The 18,046-nt window shown below is 45.5% G+C and overlaps 13 non-coding genes and 1 pseudogene across 13 annotated transcripts; all 14 read left to right on the top strand.

Annotated features, from left to right (window-relative positions):
• Positions 1-484: 484 nt before the first annotated feature.
• On the top strand, positions 485-675 carry LOC141185135 (U2 spliceosomal RNA). Its single transcript, XR_012259825.1, has one exon. It is a non-coding gene; the product is annotated as a U2 spliceosomal RNA (small nuclear RNA).
• A 1,122-nt stretch (positions 676-1,797) lies between these two features.
• On the top strand, positions 1,798-1,988 carry LOC141185133 (U2 spliceosomal RNA). Its single transcript, XR_012259824.1, has one exon. It is a non-coding gene; the product is annotated as a U2 spliceosomal RNA (small nuclear RNA).
• Positions 1,989-3,112: 1,124 nt separating this feature from the next.
• LOC141189605 (U2 spliceosomal RNA) lies at positions 3,113-3,303 on the top strand. Its single transcript, XR_012263657.1, has one exon. It is a non-coding gene; the product is annotated as a U2 spliceosomal RNA (small nuclear RNA).
• A 1,120-nt stretch (positions 3,304-4,423) lies between these two features.
• LOC141189604 (U2 spliceosomal RNA) lies at positions 4,424-4,614 on the top strand. Its single transcript, XR_012263656.1, has one exon. It is a non-coding gene; the product is annotated as a U2 spliceosomal RNA (small nuclear RNA).
• A 1,122-nt stretch (positions 4,615-5,736) lies between these two features.
• On the top strand, positions 5,737-5,927 carry LOC141189603 (U2 spliceosomal RNA). Its single transcript, XR_012263655.1, has one exon. It is a non-coding gene; the product is annotated as a U2 spliceosomal RNA (small nuclear RNA).
• Positions 5,928-7,048: 1,121 nt separating this feature from the next.
• On the top strand, positions 7,049-7,239 carry LOC141189601 (U2 spliceosomal RNA). The gene has a single exon (XR_012263653.1). It is a non-coding gene; the product is annotated as a U2 spliceosomal RNA (small nuclear RNA).
• Positions 7,240-8,363: 1,124 nt separating this feature from the next.
• Positions 8,364-8,554, top strand: LOC141189600 (U2 spliceosomal RNA). The gene has a single exon (XR_012263652.1). It is a non-coding gene; the product is annotated as a U2 spliceosomal RNA (small nuclear RNA).
• A 1,122-nt stretch (positions 8,555-9,676) lies between these two features.
• LOC141189599 (U2 spliceosomal RNA) lies at positions 9,677-9,867 on the top strand. Its single transcript, XR_012263651.1, has one exon. It is a non-coding gene; the product is annotated as a U2 spliceosomal RNA (small nuclear RNA).
• Positions 9,868-10,989: 1,122 nt separating this feature from the next.
• Positions 10,990-11,180, top strand: LOC141189598 (U2 spliceosomal RNA). Its single transcript, XR_012263650.1, has one exon. It is a non-coding gene; the product is annotated as a U2 spliceosomal RNA (small nuclear RNA).
• A 1,122-nt stretch (positions 11,181-12,302) lies between these two features.
• LOC141189597 (U2 spliceosomal RNA) lies at positions 12,303-12,493 on the top strand. The gene has a single exon (XR_012263649.1). It is a non-coding gene; the product is annotated as a U2 spliceosomal RNA (small nuclear RNA).
• Positions 12,494-13,614: 1,121 nt separating this feature from the next.
• Positions 13,615-13,805, top strand: LOC141189596 (U2 spliceosomal RNA). The gene has a single exon (XR_012263648.1). It is a non-coding gene; the product is annotated as a U2 spliceosomal RNA (small nuclear RNA).
• A 1,127-nt stretch (positions 13,806-14,932) lies between these two features.
• On the top strand, positions 14,933-15,123 carry LOC141189595 (U2 spliceosomal RNA). Its single transcript, XR_012263647.1, has one exon. It is a non-coding gene; the product is annotated as a U2 spliceosomal RNA (small nuclear RNA).
• Positions 15,124-16,242: 1,119 nt separating this feature from the next.
• LOC141186250 (U2 spliceosomal RNA) lies at positions 16,243-16,334 on the top strand (annotated as a pseudogene).
• A 794-nt stretch (positions 16,335-17,128) lies between these two features.
• Positions 17,129-17,316, top strand: LOC141185974 (U2 spliceosomal RNA). The gene has a single exon (XR_012260546.1). It is a non-coding gene; the product is annotated as a U2 spliceosomal RNA (small nuclear RNA).
• The last annotated feature ends 730 nt before the right edge of the window (positions 17,317-18,046 follow it).

Here is an 18,046-nt window from a genome sequence, read left to right as displayed (position 1 = left end):
TGACATTCAGCCATCCAGGTATCCCGCCTGCAGTAGACGGAATGTGGCAATGGAACGCTGGCTGCGCGTGTCATAATAGGCTCTGAGCCTTTATATACCTGCGCACAGCAGCAGCCACCTTCAGTCTGCTGCTGGACAGCCAGCAGCAGCAGCAGCAGGAGAGGTAATTAATCAGCAACCCTCCTGCTAAGGGTAGACAGCTGCTCGTTCCACCCCCCCCCCCCGCCTTAATTGGTTCTCCTCCCTTCCAACGGTGTTGAGACGGGTGGGAACAGCCGGGGGTTGAGGGTACTGTGCTAAAAGAGGTGGAGTTATGCAGATCTAAAACGCGTGGATTGCAGCAGCAGCAAGCCGAAAAGTGCAGGCATGTGAGGGATCTAGAGGTTGACAGCATGTCTTCTTAACGGGAGTCCAGGTGGCCATCTCCACAAATGGACTTTTCAGAATCCTTGGGTGGCACCGTAGTCGGAAACCAATTCTGGTTATCGCTTCTCGGCCTTTTGGCTAAGATCAAGTGTAGTATCTGTTCTTATCAGTTTAATATCTGACACGTCCCCTATCTGGGGACCATATATTAAATGGATTTTTAGAACAGGGAGATGGAAAAAGAGCTTGCTCTGTCCACTCCACGCATTGACCTGGTATTGCAGTATCTCCAGGACCGGTGCACCCCTTCTTTAATGCAGTTTCTAAAATCAGAAAGAATTGAATTCAATGCTTTTTGTTCATTTTGCTTGTTTGTCGGATTTTGGGATGGACTCTTTGGCTTTGCTTTTCTTCTCCTCATTGGATTTTTCATGTTAAAAGTTGCAGAAGCCAGATGACAAGCTCATTTTGGTTCAACTTCAGCAACTGTGCATTGCATTGCCATGTAATGTAATGTAATGCAATGCTATCTATCTAGCTCTCCCTCTATACTTCCTTTTGGATAAACAGACATATTAGGCAAGCATTTTGGAGCTTTCACCTAAATAACTACAAGTGGTGAGATAAGCTGCACAATATAATTGACCTTTCAGTATATTGTTGCACACACACCATCTATTTAGCAAATGCCCTTGTTATCAACAGCAGCCTTTTAAACTCACCTGAGCTAACAGGTATGTGAGCTGGTTACTCTGCTGCGCTTAAAATTTCTTTTTTGGTTTGCTACAATGCCTTTTCTGAAACGTTGTCTCCCTCTGCTGGAACACTGACTTCTTTCATTTAATGCCTGCAGACTATAAAAGAGAAACCAACCCAAAAAGTTTGGTTGATTAGTCTGTGGCATTCTTTTAAACTGTTGCTTATGGCGGTCTCTGTGAGCTTCTCAGTGACATTCAGCCATCCAGGTATCCCGCCTGCAGTAGACGGAATGTGGCAATGGAACGCTGGCTGCGCGTGTCATAATAGGCTCTGAGCCTTTATATACCTGCGCACAGCAGCAGCCACCTTCAGTCTGCTGCTGGACAGCCAGCAGCAGCAGCAGCAGGAGAGGTAATTAATCAGCAACCCTCCTGCTAAGGGTAGACAGCTGCTCGTTCCACCCCCCCCCCCCGCCTTAATTGGTTCTCCTCCCTTCCAACGGTGTTGAGGCGGGTGGGAACAGCCGGGGGTTGAGGGTACTGTGCTAAAAGAGGTGGAGTTATGCAGATCTAAAACGCGTGGATTGCAGCAGCAGCAAGCCGAAAAGTGCAGGCATGTGAGGGATCTAGAGGTTGACAGCATGTCTTCTTAACGGGAGTCCAGGTGGCCATCTCCACAAATGGACTTTTCAGAATCCTTGGGTGGCACCGTAGTCGGAAACCAATTCTGGTTATCGCTTCTCGGCCTTTTGGCTAAGATCAAGTGTAGTATCTGTTCTTATCAGTTTAATATCTGACACGTCCCCTATCTGGGGACCATATATTAAATGGATTTTTAGAACAGGGAGATGGAAAAAGAGCTTGCTCTGTCCACTCCACGCATTGACCTGGTATTGCAGTATCTCCAGGACCGGTGCACCCCTTCTTTAATGCAGTTTCTAAAATCAGAAAGAATTGAATTCAATGCTTTTTGTTCATTTTGCTTGTTTGTCGGATTTTGGGATGGACTCTTTGGCTTTGCTTTTCTTCTCCTCATTGGATTTTTCATGTTAAAAGTTGCAGAAGCCAGATGACAAGCTCATTTTGGTTCAACTTCAGCAACTGTGCATTGCATTGCCATGTAATGTAATGTAATGCAATGCTATCTATCTAGCTCTCCCTCTATACTTCCTTTTGGATAAACAGACATATTAGGCAAGCATTTTGGAGCTTTCACCTAAATAACTACAAGTGGTGAGATAAGCTGCACAATATAATTGACCTTTCAGTATATTGTTGCACACACACCATCTATTTAGCAAATGCCCTTGTTATCAACAGCAGCCTTTTAAACTCACCTGAGCTAACAGGTATGTGAGCTGGTTACTCTGCTGCGCTTAAAATTTCTTTTTTGGTTTGCTACAATGCCTTTTCTGAAACGTTGTCTCCCTCTGCTGGAACACTGACTTCTTTCATTTAATGCCTGCAGACTATAAAAGAGAAACCAACCCAAAAAGTTTGGTTGATTAGTCTGTGGCATTCTTTTAAACTGTTGCTTATGGCGGTCTCTGTGAGCTTCTCAGTGACATTCAGCCATCCAGGTATCCCGCCTGCAGTAGACGGAATGTGGCAATGGAACGCTGGCTGCGCGTGTCATAATAGGCTCTGAGCCTTTATATACCTGCGCACAGCAGCAGCCACCTTCAGTCTGCTGCTGGACAGCCAGCAGCAGCAGCAGCAGGAGAGGTAATTAATCAGCAACCCTCCTGCTAAGGGTAGACAGCTGCTCGTTCCAACCCCCCCCCCCCCGCCTTAATTGGTTCTCCTCCCTTCCAACGGTGTTGAGGCGGGTGGGAACAGCCGGGGGTTGAGGGTACTGTGCTAAAAGAGGTGGAGTTATGCAGATCTAAAACGCGTGGATTGCAGCAGCAGCAAGCCGAAAAGTGCAGGCATGTGAGGGATCTAGAGGTTGACAGCATGTCTTCTTAACGGGAGTCCAGGTGGCCATCTCCACAAATGGACTTTTCAGAATCCTTGGGTGGCACCGTAGTCGGAAACCAATTCTGGTTATCGCTTCTCGGCCTTTTGGCTAAGATCAAGTGTAGTATCTGTTCTTATCAGTTTAATATCTGATACGTCCCCTATCTGGGGACCATATATTAAATGGATTTTTAGAACAGGGAGATGGAAAAAGAGCTTGCTCTGTCCACTCCACGCATTGACCTGGTATTGCAGTATCTCCAGGACCGGTGCACCCCTTCTTTAATGCAGTTTCTAAAATCAGAAAGAATTGAATTCAATGCTTTTTGTTCATTTTGCTTGTTTGTCGGATTTTGGGATGGACTCTTTGGCTTTGCTTTTCTTCTCCTCATTGGATTTTTCATGTTAAAAGTTGCAGAAGCCAGATGACAAGCTCATTTTGGTTCAACTTCAGCAACTGTGCATTGCATTGCCATGTAATGTAATGTAATGCAATGCTATCTATCTAGCTCTCCCTCTATACTTCCTTTTGGATAAACAGACATATTAGGCAAGCATTTTGGAGCTTTCACCTAAATAACTACAGGTGGTGAGATAAGCTGCACAATATAATTGACCTTTCAGTATATTGTTGCACACACACCATCTATTTAGCAAATGCCCTTGTTATCAACAGCAGCCTTTTAAACTCACCTGAGCTAACAGGTATGTGAGCTGGTTACTCTGCTGCGCTTAAAATTTCTTTTTTGGTTTGCTACAATGCCTTTTCTGAAACGTTGTCTCCCTCTGCTGGAACACTGACTTCTTTCATTTAATGCCTGCAGACTATAAAAGAGAAACCAACCCAAAAAGTTTGGTTGATTAGTCTGTGGCATTCTTTTAAACTGTTGCTTATGGCGGTCTCTGTGAGCTTCTCAGTGACATTCAGCCATCCAGGTATCCCGCCTGCAGTAGACGGAATGTGGCAATGGAACGCTGGCTGCGCGTGTCATAATAGGCTCTGAGCCTTTATATACCTGCGCACAGCAGCAGCCACCTTCAGTCTGCTGCTGGACAGCCAGCAGCAGCAGCAGCAGGAGAGGTAATTAATCAGCAACCCTCCTGCTAAGGGTAGACAGCTGCTCGTTCCACCCCCCCCCCGCCTTAATTGGTTCTCCTCCCTTCCAACGGTGTTGAGACGGGTGGGAACAGCCGGGGGTTGAGGGTACTGTGCTAAAAGAGGTGGAGTTATGCAGATCTAAAACGCGTGGATTGCAGCAGCAGCAAGCCGAAAAGTGCAGGCATGTGAGGGATCTAGAGGTTGACAGCATGTCTTCTTAACGGGAGTCCAGGTGGCCATCTCCACAAATGGACTTTTCAGAATCCTTGGGTGGCACCGTAGTCGGAAACCAATTCTGGTTATCGCTTCTCGGCCTTTTGGCTAAGATCAAGTGTAGTATCTGTTCTTATCAGTTTAATATCTGATACGTCCCCTATCTGGGGACCATATATTAAATGGATTTTTAGAACAGGGAGATGGAAAAAGAGCTTGCTCTGTCCACTCCACGCATTGACCTGGTATTGCAGTATCTCCAGGACCGGTGCACCCCTTCTTTAATGCAGTTTCTAAAATCAGAAAGAATTGAATTCAATGCTTTTTGTTCATTTTGCTTGTTTGTCGGATTTTGGGATGGACTCTTTGGCTTTGCTTTTCTTCTCCTCATTGGATTTTTCATGTTAAAAGTTGCAGAAGCCAGATGACAAGCTCATTTTGGTTCAACTTCAGCAACTGTGCATTGCATTGCCATGTAATGTAATGTAATGCAATGCTATCTATCTAGCTCTCCCTCTATACTTCCTTTTGGATAAACAGACATATTAGGCAAGCATTTTGGAGCTTTCACCTAAATAACTACAGGTGGTGAGATAAGCTGCACAATATAATTGACCTTTCAGTATATTGTTGCACACACACCATCTATTTAGCAAATGCCCTTGTTATCAACAGCAGCCTTTTAAACTCACCTGAGCTAACAGGTATGTGAGCTGGTTACTCTGCTGCGCTTAAAATTTCTTTTTTGGTTTGCTACAATGCCTTTTCTGAAACGTTGTCTCCCTCTGCTGGAACACTGACTTCTTTCATTTAATGCCTGCAGACTATAAAAGAGAAACCAACCCAAAAAGTTTGGTTGATTAGTCTGTGGCATTCTTTTAAACTGTTGCTTATGGCGGTCTCTGTGAGCTTCTCAGTGACATTCAGCCATCCAGGTATCCCGCCTGCAGTAGACGGAATGTGGCAATGGAACGCTGGCTGCGCGTGTCATAATAGGCTCTGAGCCTTTATATACCTGCGCACAGCAGCAGCCACCTTCAGTCTGCTGCTGGACAGCCAGCAGCAGCAGCAGCAGGAGAGGTAATTAATCAGCAACCCTCCTGCTAAGGGTAGACAGCTGCTCGTTCCACCCCCCCCCCTCGCCTTAATTGGTTCTCCTCCCTTCCAACGGTGTTGAGACGGGTGGGAACAGCCGGGGGTTGAGGGTACTGTGCTAAAAGAGGTGGAGTTATGCAGATCTAAAACGCGTGGATTGCAGCAGCAGCAAGCCGAAAAGTGCAGGCATGTGAGGGATCTAGAGGTTGACAGCATGTCTTCTTAACGGGAGTCCAGGTGGCCATCTCCACAAATGGACTTTTCAGAATTCTTGGGTGGCACCATAGTCGGAAACCAATTCTGGTTATCGCTTCTCGGCCTTTTGGCTAAGATCAAGTGTAGTATCTGTTCTTATCAGTTTAATATCTGATACGTCCCCTATCTGGGGACCATATATTAAATGGATTTTTAGAACAGGGAGATGGAAAAAGAGCTTGCTCTGTCCACTCCACGCATTGACCTGGTATTGCAGTATCTCCAGGACCGGTGCACCCCTTCTTTAATGCAGTTTCTAAAATCAGAAAGAATTGAATTCAATGCTTTTTGTTCATTTTGCTTGTTTGTCGGATTTTGGGATGGACTCTTTGGCTTTGCTTTTCTTCTCCTCATTGGATTTTTCATGTTAAAAGTTGCAGAAGCCAGATGACAAGCTCATTTTGGTTCAACTTCAGCAACTGTGCATTGCATTGCCATGTAATGTAATGTAATGCAATGCTATCTATCTAGCTCTCCCTCTATACTTCCTTTTGGATAAACAGACATATTAGGCAAGCATTTTGGAGCTTTCACCTAAATAACTACAGGTGGTGAGATAAGCTGCACAATATAATTGACCTTTCAGTATATTGTTGCACACACACCATCTATTTAGCAAATGCCCTTGTTATCAACAGCAGCCTTTTAAACTCACCTGAGCTAACAGGTATGTGAGCTGGTTACTCTGCTGCGCTTAAAATTTCTTTTTTGGTTTGCTACAATGCCTTTTCTGAAACGTTGTCTCCCTCTGCTGGAACACTGACTTCTTTCATTTAATGCCTGCAGACTATAAAAGAGAAACCAACCCAAAAAGTTTGGTTGATTAGTCTGTGGCATTCTTTTAAACTGTTGCTTATGGCGGTCTCTGTGAGCTTCTCAGTGACATTCAGCCATCCAGGTATCCCGCCTGCAGTAGACGGAATGTGGCAATGGAACGCTGGCTGCGCGTGTCATAATAGGCTCTGAGCCTTTATATACCTGCGCACAGCAGCAGCCACCTTCAGTCTGCTGCTGGACAGCCAGCAGCAGCAGCAGCAGGAGAGGTAATTAATCAGCAACCCTCCTGCTAAGGGTAGACAGCTGCTCGTTCCACCCCCCCCCCCGCCTTAATTGGTTCTCCTCCCTTCCAACGGTGTTGAGACGGGTGGGAACAGCCGGGGGTTGAGGGTACTGTGCTAAAAGAGGTGGAGTTATGCAGATCTAAAACGCGTGGATTGCAGCAGCAGCAAGCCGAAAAGTGCAGGCATGTGAGGGATCTAGAGGTTGACAGCATGTCTTCTTAACGGGAGTCCAGGTGGCCATCTCCACAAATGGACTTTTCAGAATCCTTGGGTGGCACCGTAGTCGGAAACCAATTCTGGTTATCGCTTCTCGGCCTTTTGGCTAAGATCAAGTGTAGTATCTGTTCTTATCAGTTTAATATCTGATACGTCCCCTATCTGGGGACCATATATTAAATGGATTTTTAGAACAGGGAGATGGAAAAAGAGCTTGCTCTGTCCACTCCACGCATTGACCTGGTATTGCAGTATCTCCAGGACCGGTGCACCCCTTCTTTAATGCAGTTTCTAAAATCAGAAAGAATTGAATTCAATGCTTTTTGTTCATTTTGCTTGTTTGTCGGATTTTGGGATGGACTCTTTGGCTTTGCTTTTCTTCTCCTCATTGGATTTTTCATGTTAAAAGTTGCAGAAGCCAGATGACAAGCTCATTTTGGTTCAACTTCAGCAACTGTGCATTGCATTGCCATGTAATGTAATGTAATGCAATGCTATCTATCTAGCTCTCCCTCTATACTTCCTTTTGGATAAACAGACATATTAGGCAAGCATTTTGGAGCTTTCACCTAAATAACTACAGGTGGTGAGATAAGCTGCACAATATAATTGACCTTTCAGTATATTGTTGCACACACACCATCTATTTAGCAAATGCCCTTGTTATCAACAGCAGCCTTTTAAACTCACCTGAGCTAACAGGTATGTGAGCTGGTTACTCTGCTGCGCTTAAAATTTCTTTTTTGGTTTGCTACAATGCCTTTTCTGAAACGTTGTCTCCCTCTGCTGGAACACTGACTTCTTTCATTTAATGCCTGCAGACTATAAAAGAGAAACCAACCCAAAAAGTTTGGTTGATTAGTCTGTGGCATTCTTTTAAACTGTTGCTTATGGCGGTTTCTGTGAGCTTCTCAGTGACATTCAGCCATCCAGGTATCCCGCCTGCAGTAGACGGAATGTGGCAATGGAACGCTGGCTGCGCGTGTCATAATAGGCTCTGAGCCTTTATATACCTGCGCACAGCAGCAGCCACCTTCAGTCTGCTGCTGGACAGCCAGCAGCAGCAGCAGCAGGAGAGGTAATTAATCAGCAACCCTCCTGCTAAGGGTAGACAGCTGCTCGTTCCACCCCCCCCCCCCCCGCCTTAATTGGTTCTCCTCCCTTCCAACGGTGTTGAGGCGGGTGGGAACAGCCGGGGGTTGAGGGTACTGTGCTAAAAGAGGTGGAGTTATGCAGATCTAAAACGCGTGGATTGCAGCAGCAGCAAGCCGAAAAGTTCAGGCATGTGAGGGATCTAGAGGTTGACAGCATGTCTTCTTAACGGGAGTCCAGGTGGCCATCTCCACAAATGGACTTTTCAGAATCCTTGGGTGGCACCGTAGTCGGAAACCAATTCTGGTTATCGCTTCTCGGCCTTTTGGCTAAGATCAAGTGTAGTATCTGTTCTTATCAGTTTAATATCTGATACGTCCCCTATCTGGGGACCATATATTAAATGGATTTTTAGAACAGGGAGATGGAAAAAGAGCTTGCTCTGTCCACTCCACGCATTGACCTGGTATTGCAGTATCTCCAGGACCGGTGCACCCCTTCTTTAATGCAGTTTCTAAAATCAGAAAGAATTGAATTCAATGCTTTTTGTTCATTTTGCTTGTTTGTCGGATTTTGGGATGGACTCTTTGGCTTTGCTTTTCTTCTCCTCATTGGATTTTTCATGTTAAAAGTTGCAGAAGCCAGATGACAAGCTCATTTTGGTTCAACTTCAGCAACTGTGCATTGCATTGCCATGTAATGTAATGTAATGCAATGCTATCTATCTAGCTCTCCCTCTATACTTCCTTTTGGATAAACAGACATATTAGGCAAGCATTTTGGAGCTTTCACCTAAATAACTACAGGTGGTGTGATAAGCTGCACAATATAATTGACCTTTCAGTATATTGTTGCACACACACCATCTATTTAGCAAATGCCCTTGTTATCAACAGCAGCCTTTTAAACTCACCTGAGCTAACAGGTATGTGAGCTGGTTACTCTGCTGCGCTTAAAATTTCTTTTTTGGTTTGCTACAATGCCTTTTCTGAAACGTTGTCTCCCTCTGCTGGAACACTGACTTCTTTCATTTAATGCCTGCAGACTATAAAAGAGAAACCAACCCAAAAAGTTTGGTTGATTAGTCTGTGGCATTCTTTTAAACTGTTGCTTATGGCGGTCTCTGTGAGCTTCTCAGTGACATTCAGCCATCCAGGTATCCCGCCTGCAGTAGACGGAATGTGGCAATGGAACGCTGGCTGCGCGTGTCATAATAGGCTCTGAGCCTTTATATACCTGCGCACAGCAGCAGCCACCTTCAGTCTGCTGCTGGACAGCCAGCAGCAGCAGCAGCAGGAGAGGTAATTAATCAGCAACCCTCCTGCTAAGGGTAGACAGCTGCTCGTTCCACCCCCCCCCCCCGCCTTAATTGGTTCTCCTCCCTTCCAACGGTGTTGAGGCGGGTGGGAACAGCCGGGGGTTGAGGGTACTGTGCTAAAAGAGGTGGAGTTATGCAGATCTAAAACGCGTGGATTGCAGCAGCAGCAAGCCGAAAAGTGCAGGCATGTGAGGGATCTAGAGGTTGACAGCATGTCTTCTTAACGGGAGTCCAGGTGGCCATCTCCACAAATGGACTTTTCAGAATCCTTGGGTGGCACCGTAGTCGGAAACCAATTCTGGTTATCGCTTCTCGGCCTTTTGGCTAAGATCAAGTGTAGTATCTGTTCTTATCAGTTTAATATCTGATACGTCCCCTATCTGGGGACCATATATTAAATGGATTTTTAGAACAGGGAGATGGAAAAAGAGCTTGCTCTGTCCACTCCACGCATTGACCTGGTATTGCAGTATCTCCAGGACCGGTGCACCCCTTCTTTAATGCAGTTTCTAAAATCAGAAAGAATTGAATTCAATGCTTTTTGTTCATTTTGCTTGTTTGTCGGATTTTGGGATGGACTCTTTGGCTTTGCTTTTCTTCTCCTCATTGGATTTTTCATGTTAAAAGTTGCAGAAGCCAGATGACAAGCTCATTTTGGTTCAACTTCAGCAACTGTGCATTGCATTGCCATGTAATGTAATGTAATGCAATGCTATCTATCTAGCTCTCCCTCTATACTTCCTTTTGGATAAACAGACATATTAGGCAAGCATTTTGGAGCTTTCACCTAAATAACTACAGGTGGTGAGATAAGCTGCACAATATAATTGACCTTTCAGTATATTGTTGCACACACACCATCTATTTAGCAAATGCCCTTGTTATCAACAGCAGCCTTTTAAACTCACCTGAGCTAACAGGTATGTGAGCTGGTTACTCTGCTGCGCTTAAAATTTCTTTTTTGGTTTGCTACAATGCCTTTTCTGAAACGTTGTCTCCCTCTGCTGGAACACTGACTTCTTTCATTTAATGCCTGCAGACTATAAAAGAGAAACCAACCCAAAAAGTTTGGTTGATTAGTCTGTGGCATTCTTTTAAACTGTTGCTTATGGCGGTCTCTGTGAGCTTCTCAGTGACATTCAGCCATCCAGGTATCCCGCCTGCAGTAGACGGAATGTGGCAATGGAACGCTGGCTGCGCGTGTCATAATAGGCTCTGAGCCTTTATATACCTGCGCACAGCAGCAGCCACCTTCAGTCTGCTGCTGGACAGCCAGCAGCAGCAGCAGCAGGAGAGGTAATTAATCAGCAACCCTCCTGCTAAGGGTAGACAGCTGCTCGTTCCACCCCCCCCCCTCGCCTTAATTGGTTCTCCTCCCTTCCAACGGTGTTGAGACGGGTGGGAACAGCCGGGGGTTGAGGGTACTGTGCTAAAAGAGGTGGAGTTATGCAGATCTAAAACGCGTGGATTGCAGCAGCAGCAAGCCGAAAAGTGCAGGCATGTGAGGGATCTAGAGGTTGACAGCATGTCTTCTTAACGGGAGTCCAGGTGGCCATCTCCACAAATGGACTTTTCAGAATTCTTGGGTGGCACCGTAGTCGGAAACCAATTCTGGTTATCGCTTCTCGGCCTTTTGGCTAAGATCAAGTGTAGTATCTGTTCTTATCAGTTTAATATCTGATACGTCCCCTATCTGGGGACCATATATTAAATGGATTTTTAGAACAGGGAGATGGAAAAAGAGCTTGCTCTGTCCACTCCACGCATTGACCTGGTATTGCAGTATCTCCAGGACCGGTGCACCCCTTCTTTAATGCAGTTTCTAAAATCAGAAAGAATTGAATTCAATGCTTTTTGTTCATTTTGCTTGTTTGTCGGATTTTGGGATGGACTCTTTGGCTTTGCTTTTCTTCTCCTCATTGGATTTTTCATGTTAAAAGTTGCAGAAGCCAGATGACAAGCTCATTTTGGTTCAACTTCAGCAACTGTGCATTGCATTGCCATGTAATGTAATGTAATGCAATGCTATCTATCTAGCTCTCCCTCTATACTTCCTTTTGGATAAACAGACATATTAGGCAAGCATTTTGGAGCTTTCACCTAAATAACTACAGGTGGTGAGATAAGCTGCACAATATAATTGACCTTTCAGTATATTGTTGCACACACACCATCTATTTAGCAAATGCCCTTGTTATCAACAGCAGCCTTTTAAACTCACCTGAGCTAACAGGTATGTGAGCTGGTTACTCTGCTGCGCTTAAAATTTCTTTTTTGGTTTGCTACAATGCCTTTTCTGAAACGTTGTCTCCCTCTGCTGGAACACTGACTTCTTTCATTTAATGCCTGCAGACTATAAAAGAGAAACCAACCCAAAAAGTTTGGTTGATTAGTCTGTGGCATTCTTTTAAACTGTTGCTTATGGCGGTTTCTGTGAGCTTCTCAGTGACATTCAGCCATCCAGGTATCCCGCCTGCAGTAGACGGAATGTGGCAATGGAACGCTGGCTGCGCGTGTCATAATAGGCTCTGAGCCTTTATATACCTGCGCACAGCAGCAGCCACCTTCAGTCTGCTGCTGGACAGCCAGCAGCAGCAGCAGGAGAGGTAATTAATCAGCAACCCTCCTGCTAAGGGTAGACAGCTGCTCGTTCCAACCCCCCCCCCCCCCGCCTTAATTGGTTCTCCTCCCTTCCAACGGTGTTGAGGCGGGTGGGAACAGCCGGGGGTTGAGGGTACTGTGCTAAAAGAGGTGGAGTTATGCAGATCTAAAACGCGTGGATTGCAGCAGCAGCAAGCCGAAAAGTTCAGGCATGTGAGGGATCTAGAGGTTGACAGCATGTCTTCTTAACGGGAGTCCAGGTGGCCATCTCCACAAATGGACTTTTCAGAATCCTTGGGTGGCACCGTAGTCGGAAACCAATTCTGGTTATCGCTTCTCGGCCTTTTGGCTAAGATCAAGTGTAGTATCTGTTCTTATCAGTTTAATATCTGATACGTCCCCTATCTGGGGACCATATATTAAATGGATTTTTAGAACAGGGAGATGGAAAAAGAGCTTGCTCTGTCCACTCCACGCATTGACCTGGTATTGCAGTATCTCCAGGACCGGTGCACCCCTTCTTTAATGCAGTTTCTAAAATCAGAAAGAATTGAATTCAATGCTTTTTGTTCATTTTGCTTGTTTGTCGGATTTTGGGATGGACTCTTTGGCTTTGCTTTTCTTCTCCTCATTGGATTTTTCATGTTAAAAGTTGCAGAAGCCAGATGACAAGCTCATTTTGGTTCAACTTCAGCAACTGTGCATTGCATTGCCATGTAATGTAATGTAATGCAATGCTATCTATCTAGCTCTCCCTCTATACTTCCTTTTGGATAAACAGACATATTAGGCAAGCATTTTGGAGCTTTCACCTAAATAACTACAGGTGGTGTGATAAGCTGCACAATATAATTGACCTTTCAGTATATTGTTGCACACACACCATCTATTTAGCAAATGCCCTTGTTATCAACAGCAGCCTTTTAAACTCACCTGAGCTAACAGGTATGTGAGCTGGTTACTCTGCTGCGCTTAAAATTTCTTTTTTGGTTTGCTACAATGCCTTTTCTGAAACGTTGTCTCCCTCTGCTGGAACACTGACTTCTTTCATTTAATGCCTGCAGACTATAAAAGAGAAACCAACCCAAAAAGTTTGGTTGATTAGTCTGTGGCATTCTTTTAAACTGTTGCTTATGGCGGTCTCTGTGAGCTTCTCAGTGACATTCAGCCATCCAGGTATCCCGCCTGCAGTAGACGGAATGTGGCAATGGAACGCTGGCTGCGCGTGTCATAATAGGCTCTGAGCCTTTATATACCTGCGCACAGCAGCAGCCACCTTCAGTCTGCTGCTGGACAGCCAGCAGCAGCAGCAGCAGGAGAGGTAATTAATCAGCAACCCTCCTGCTAAGGGTAGACAGCTGCTCGTTCCACCCCCCCCCCCGCCTTAATTGGTTCTCCTCCCTTCCAACGGTGTTGAGGCGGGTGGGAACAGCCGGGGGTTGAGGGTACTGTGCTAAAAGAGGTGGAGTTATGCAGATCTAAAACGCGTGGATTGCAGCAGCAGCAAGCCGAAAAGTTCAGGCATGTGAGGGATCTAGAGGTTGACAGCATGTCTTCTTAACGGGAGTCCAGGTGGCCATCTCCACAAATGGACTTTTCAGAATCCTTGGGTGGCACCGTAGTCGGAAACCAATTCTGGTTATCGCTTCTCGGCCTTTTGGCTAAGATCAAGTGTAGTATCTGTTCTTATCAGTTTAATATCTGATACGTCCCCTATCTGGGGACCATATATTAAATGGATTTTTAGAACAGGGAGATGGAAAAAGAGCTTGCTCTGTCCACTCCACGCATTGACCTGGTATTGCAGTATCTCCAGGACCGGTGCACCCCTTCTTTAATGCAGTTTCTAAAATCAGAAAGAATTGAATTCAATGCTTTTTGTTCATTTTGCTTGTTTGTCGGATTTTGGGATGGACTCTTTGGCTTTGCTTTTCTTCTCCTCATTGGATTTTTCATGTTAAAAGTTGCAGAAGCCAGATGACAAGCTCATTTTGGTTCAACTTCAGCAACTGTGCATTGCATTGCCATGTAATGTAATGTAATGCAATGCTATCTATCTAGCTCTCCCTCTATACTTCCTTTTGGATAAACAGACATATTAGGCAAGCATTTTGGAGCTTTCACCTAAATAACTACAGGTGGTGAGATAAGCTGCACAATATAATTGACCTTTCAGTATATTGTTGCACACACACCATCTATTTAGCAAATGCCCTTGTTATCAACAGCAGCCTTTTAAACTCACCTGAGCTAACAGGTATGTGAGCTGGTTACTCTGCTGCGCTTAAAATTTCTTTTTTGGTTTGCTACAATGCCTTTTCTGAAACGTTGTCTCCCTCTGCTGGAACACTGACTTCTTTCATTTAATGCCTGCAGACTATAAAAGAGAAACCAACCCAAAAAGTTTGGTTGATTAGTCTGTGGCATTCTTTTAAACTGTTGCTTATGGCGGTCTCTGTGAGCTTCTCAGTGACATTCAGCCATCCAGGTATCCCGCCTGCAGTAGACGGAATGTGGCAATGGAACGCTGGCTGCGCGTGTCATAATAGGCTCTGAGCCTTTATATACCTGCGCACAGCAGCAGCCACCTTCAGTCTGCTGCTGGACAGCCAGCAGCAGCAGCAGCAGCAGGAGAGGTAATTAATCAGCAACCCTCCTGCTAAGGGTAGACAGCTGCTCGTTCCACCCCCCCCCCCCCCGCCTTAATTGGTTCTCCTCCCTTCCAACGGTGTTGAGGCGGGTGGGAACAGCCGGGGGTTGAGGGTACTGTGCTAAAAGAGGTGGAGTTATGCAGATCTAAAACGCGTGGATTGCAGCAGCAGCAAGCCGAAAAGTGCAGGCATGTGAGGGATCTAGAGGTTGACAGCATGTCTTCTTAACGGGAGTCCAGGTGGCCATCTCCACAAATGGACTTTTCAGAATCCTTGGGTGGCACCGTAGTCGGAAACCAATTCTGGTTATCGCTTCTCGGCCTTTTGGCTAAGATCAAGTGTAGTATCTGTTCTTATCAGTTTAATATCTGATACGTCCCCTATCTGGGGACCATATATTAAATGGATTTTTAGAACAGGGAGATGGAAAAAGAGCTTGCTCTGTCCACTCCACGCATTGACCTGGTATTGCAGTATCTCCAGGACCGGTGCACCCCTTCTTTAATGCAGTTTCTAAAATCAGAAAGAATTGAATTCAATGCTTTTTGTTCATTTTGCTTGTTTGTCGGATTTTGGGATGGACTCTTTGGCTTTGCTTTTCTTCTCCTCATTGGATTTTTCATGTTAAAAGTTGCAGAAGCCAGATGACAAGCTCATTTTGGTTCAACTTCAGCAACTGTGCATTGCATTGCCATGTAATGTAATGTAATGCAATGCTATCTATCTAGCTCTCCCTCTATACTTCCTTTTGGATAAACAGACATATTAGGCAAGCATTTTGGAGCTTTCACCTAAATAACTACAGGTGGTGAGATAAGCTGCCCAATATAATTGACCTTTCAGTATATTGTTGCACACACACCATCTATTTAGCAAATGCCCTTGTTATCAACAGCAGCCTTTTAAACTCACCTGAGCTAACAGGTATGTGAGCTGGTTACTCTGCTGCGCTTAAAATTTCTTTTTTGGTTTGCTACAATGCCTTTTCTGAAACGTTGTCTCCCTCTGCTGGAACACTGACTTCTTTCATTTAATGCCTGCAGACTATAAAAGAGAAACCAACCCAAAAAGTTTGGATGATTAGTCTGTGGCATTCTTTTAAACTGTTGCTTATGGCGGTCTCTGTGAGCTTCACAGTGACATTCAGCCATCCAGGTATCCCGCCTGCAGTAGACGGAATGTGGCAATGGAACGCTGGCTGCGCGTGTCATAATAGGCTCTGAGCCTTTATATACCTGCGCACAGCAGCAGCCACCTTCAGTCTGCTGCTGGACAGCCAGCAGCAGCAGCAGCAGGAGAGGTAATTAATCAGCAACCCTCCTGCTAAGGGTAGACAGCTGCTCGTTCCACCCCCCCCCGCCTTAATTGGTTCTCCTCCCTTCCAACGGTGTTGAGGCGGGTGGGAACAGCCGGGGGTTGAGGGTACTGTGCTAAAAGAGGTGGAGTTATGCAGATCTAAAACGCGTGGATTGCAGCAGCAGCAAGCCGAAAAGTGCAGGCATGTGAGGGATCTAGAGGTTGACAGCATGTCTTCTTAACGGGAGTCCAGGTGGCCATCTCCACAAATGGACTTTTCAGAATCCTTGGGTGGCACCGTAGTCGGAAACCAATTCTGGTTATCGCTTCTCGGCCTTTTGGCTAAGATCAAGTGTAGTATCTTTCGAAAAGGCGGTTTTGGATGTTGGCCGCCCTAGTAGATTGATACATTATGCACACTGGGGTTTAGGCGCTTGTTAGTACGCCAGGTGGCTAATATAGTCATCTGGTGGAAAGCATGGCCCCCCAGGATCGACGCCATTGGGCCGGGGAAGATCGAAAGCCCGAAGTGTGAAGTGCCCCAGGAGTGGTGACCCTGGGGTGCCTAAACTCACTGGGATTGGGAACCCCACTTGAGTTTATGGCACATTTGCACAAGCACTTCAAATTTTCTTTCTTCGCACACACCCTTATTCCGGGCCTTCTGGCCTTAGGATGGGGAATTTTTCAATTCCCGGTCGAAGGTCCGGGCAGTATTATACTGTGAAACCTTCACTATTTATTTAATTTCTTTGTCACTGTGTGTCCACTTATTCACGTGTGTCACGTCCTACTAGGATTTTGTCGGGATGCGGTTCCCTTACGGGTTCCTCTCTTGGCAGGTCTAGGGGGGGAGTGTGTGGCCATCAGGTTCCGCTCCCCCCTGAACCCCCCTGGCTCTCCTCTTTCGGGAGGAGAGCGTTGTTGGCTCCCCTCTTCCGGGAGGGGAGCACAGTCTTTGGCTCCCAGTGCCATGCTCGGGTGAGAACTCGGGCAGGTGCTGGGGGTAAGATTGGGTCGCCTCTGGCTTCGGCTGGAGGTGGCTTTTTGTCCCTGTTCCTCGCTGTGGCCTTTTGGCTCGGAGGGACGGGGAATGGTTTGGGGGACCCTTCACCTTTTGGAGAGGGTTTCAAGAAGACCAGCATCCTAGTGCACTTTTTTTGTGGCACTTGTCACTTTTTTAAGCGCACTCGGGTTTTGTACACGAATTCGGGCTTTCGATAAAAAAAAAAAAAAAAAAAAATCTGTTCTTATCAGTTTAATATCTGATACGTCCCCTATCTGGGGACCATATATTAAATGGATTTTTAGAACAGGGAGATGGAAAAAGAGCTTGCTCTGTCCACTCCACGCATTGACCTGGTATTGCAGTATCTCCAGGACCGGTGCACCCCTTCTTTAATGCAGTTTCTAAAATCAGAAAGAATTGAATTCAATGCTTTTTGTTCATTTTGCTTGTTTGTCGGATTTTGGGATGGACTCTTTGGCTTTGCTTTTCTTCTCCTCATTGGATTTTTCATGTTAAAAGTTGCAGAAGCCAGATGACAAGCTCATTTTGGTTCAACTTCAGCAACTGTGCATTGCATTGCCATGTAATGTAATGTAATGCAATGCTATCTATCTAGCTCTCCCTCTATACTTCCTTTTGGATAAACAGACATATTAGGCAAGCATTTTGGAGCTTTCACCTAAATAACTACAGGTGGTGAGATAAGCTGCACAATATAATTGACCTTTCAGTATATTGTTGCACACACACCATCTATTTAGCAAATGCCCTTGTTATCAACAGCAGCCTTTTAAACTCACCTGAGCTAACAGGTATGTGAGCTGGTTACTCTGCTGCGCTTAAAATTTCTTTTTTGGTTTGCTACAATGCCTTTTCTGAAACGTTGTCTCCCTCTGCTGGAACACTGACTTCTTTCATTTAATGCCTGCAGACTATAAAAGAGAAACCAACCCAAAAAGTTTGGTTGATTAGTCTGTGGCATTCTTTTAAACTGTTGCTTATGGCGGTCTCTGTGAGCTTCTCAGTGACATTCAGCCATCCAGGTATCCCGCCTGCAGTAGACGGAATGTGGCAATGGAACGCTGGCTGCGCGTGTCATAATAGGCTCTGAGCCTTT

The sequence above is a fragment of the Phyllobates terribilis genome, unplaced genomic scaffold (assembly GCF_046119375.1).
Source record: "Phyllobates terribilis strain yellow unplaced genomic scaffold, ASM4611937v1 Scaffold_40__1_contigs__length_11209783, whole genome shotgun sequence".
Classification (NCBI taxonomy): Eukaryota; Metazoa; Chordata; class Amphibia; order Anura; family Dendrobatidae; genus Phyllobates; species Phyllobates terribilis.
Note: the sequence above shows the minus strand (reverse complement) of the source record. Positions and strands in the feature narration are given on the sequence as shown.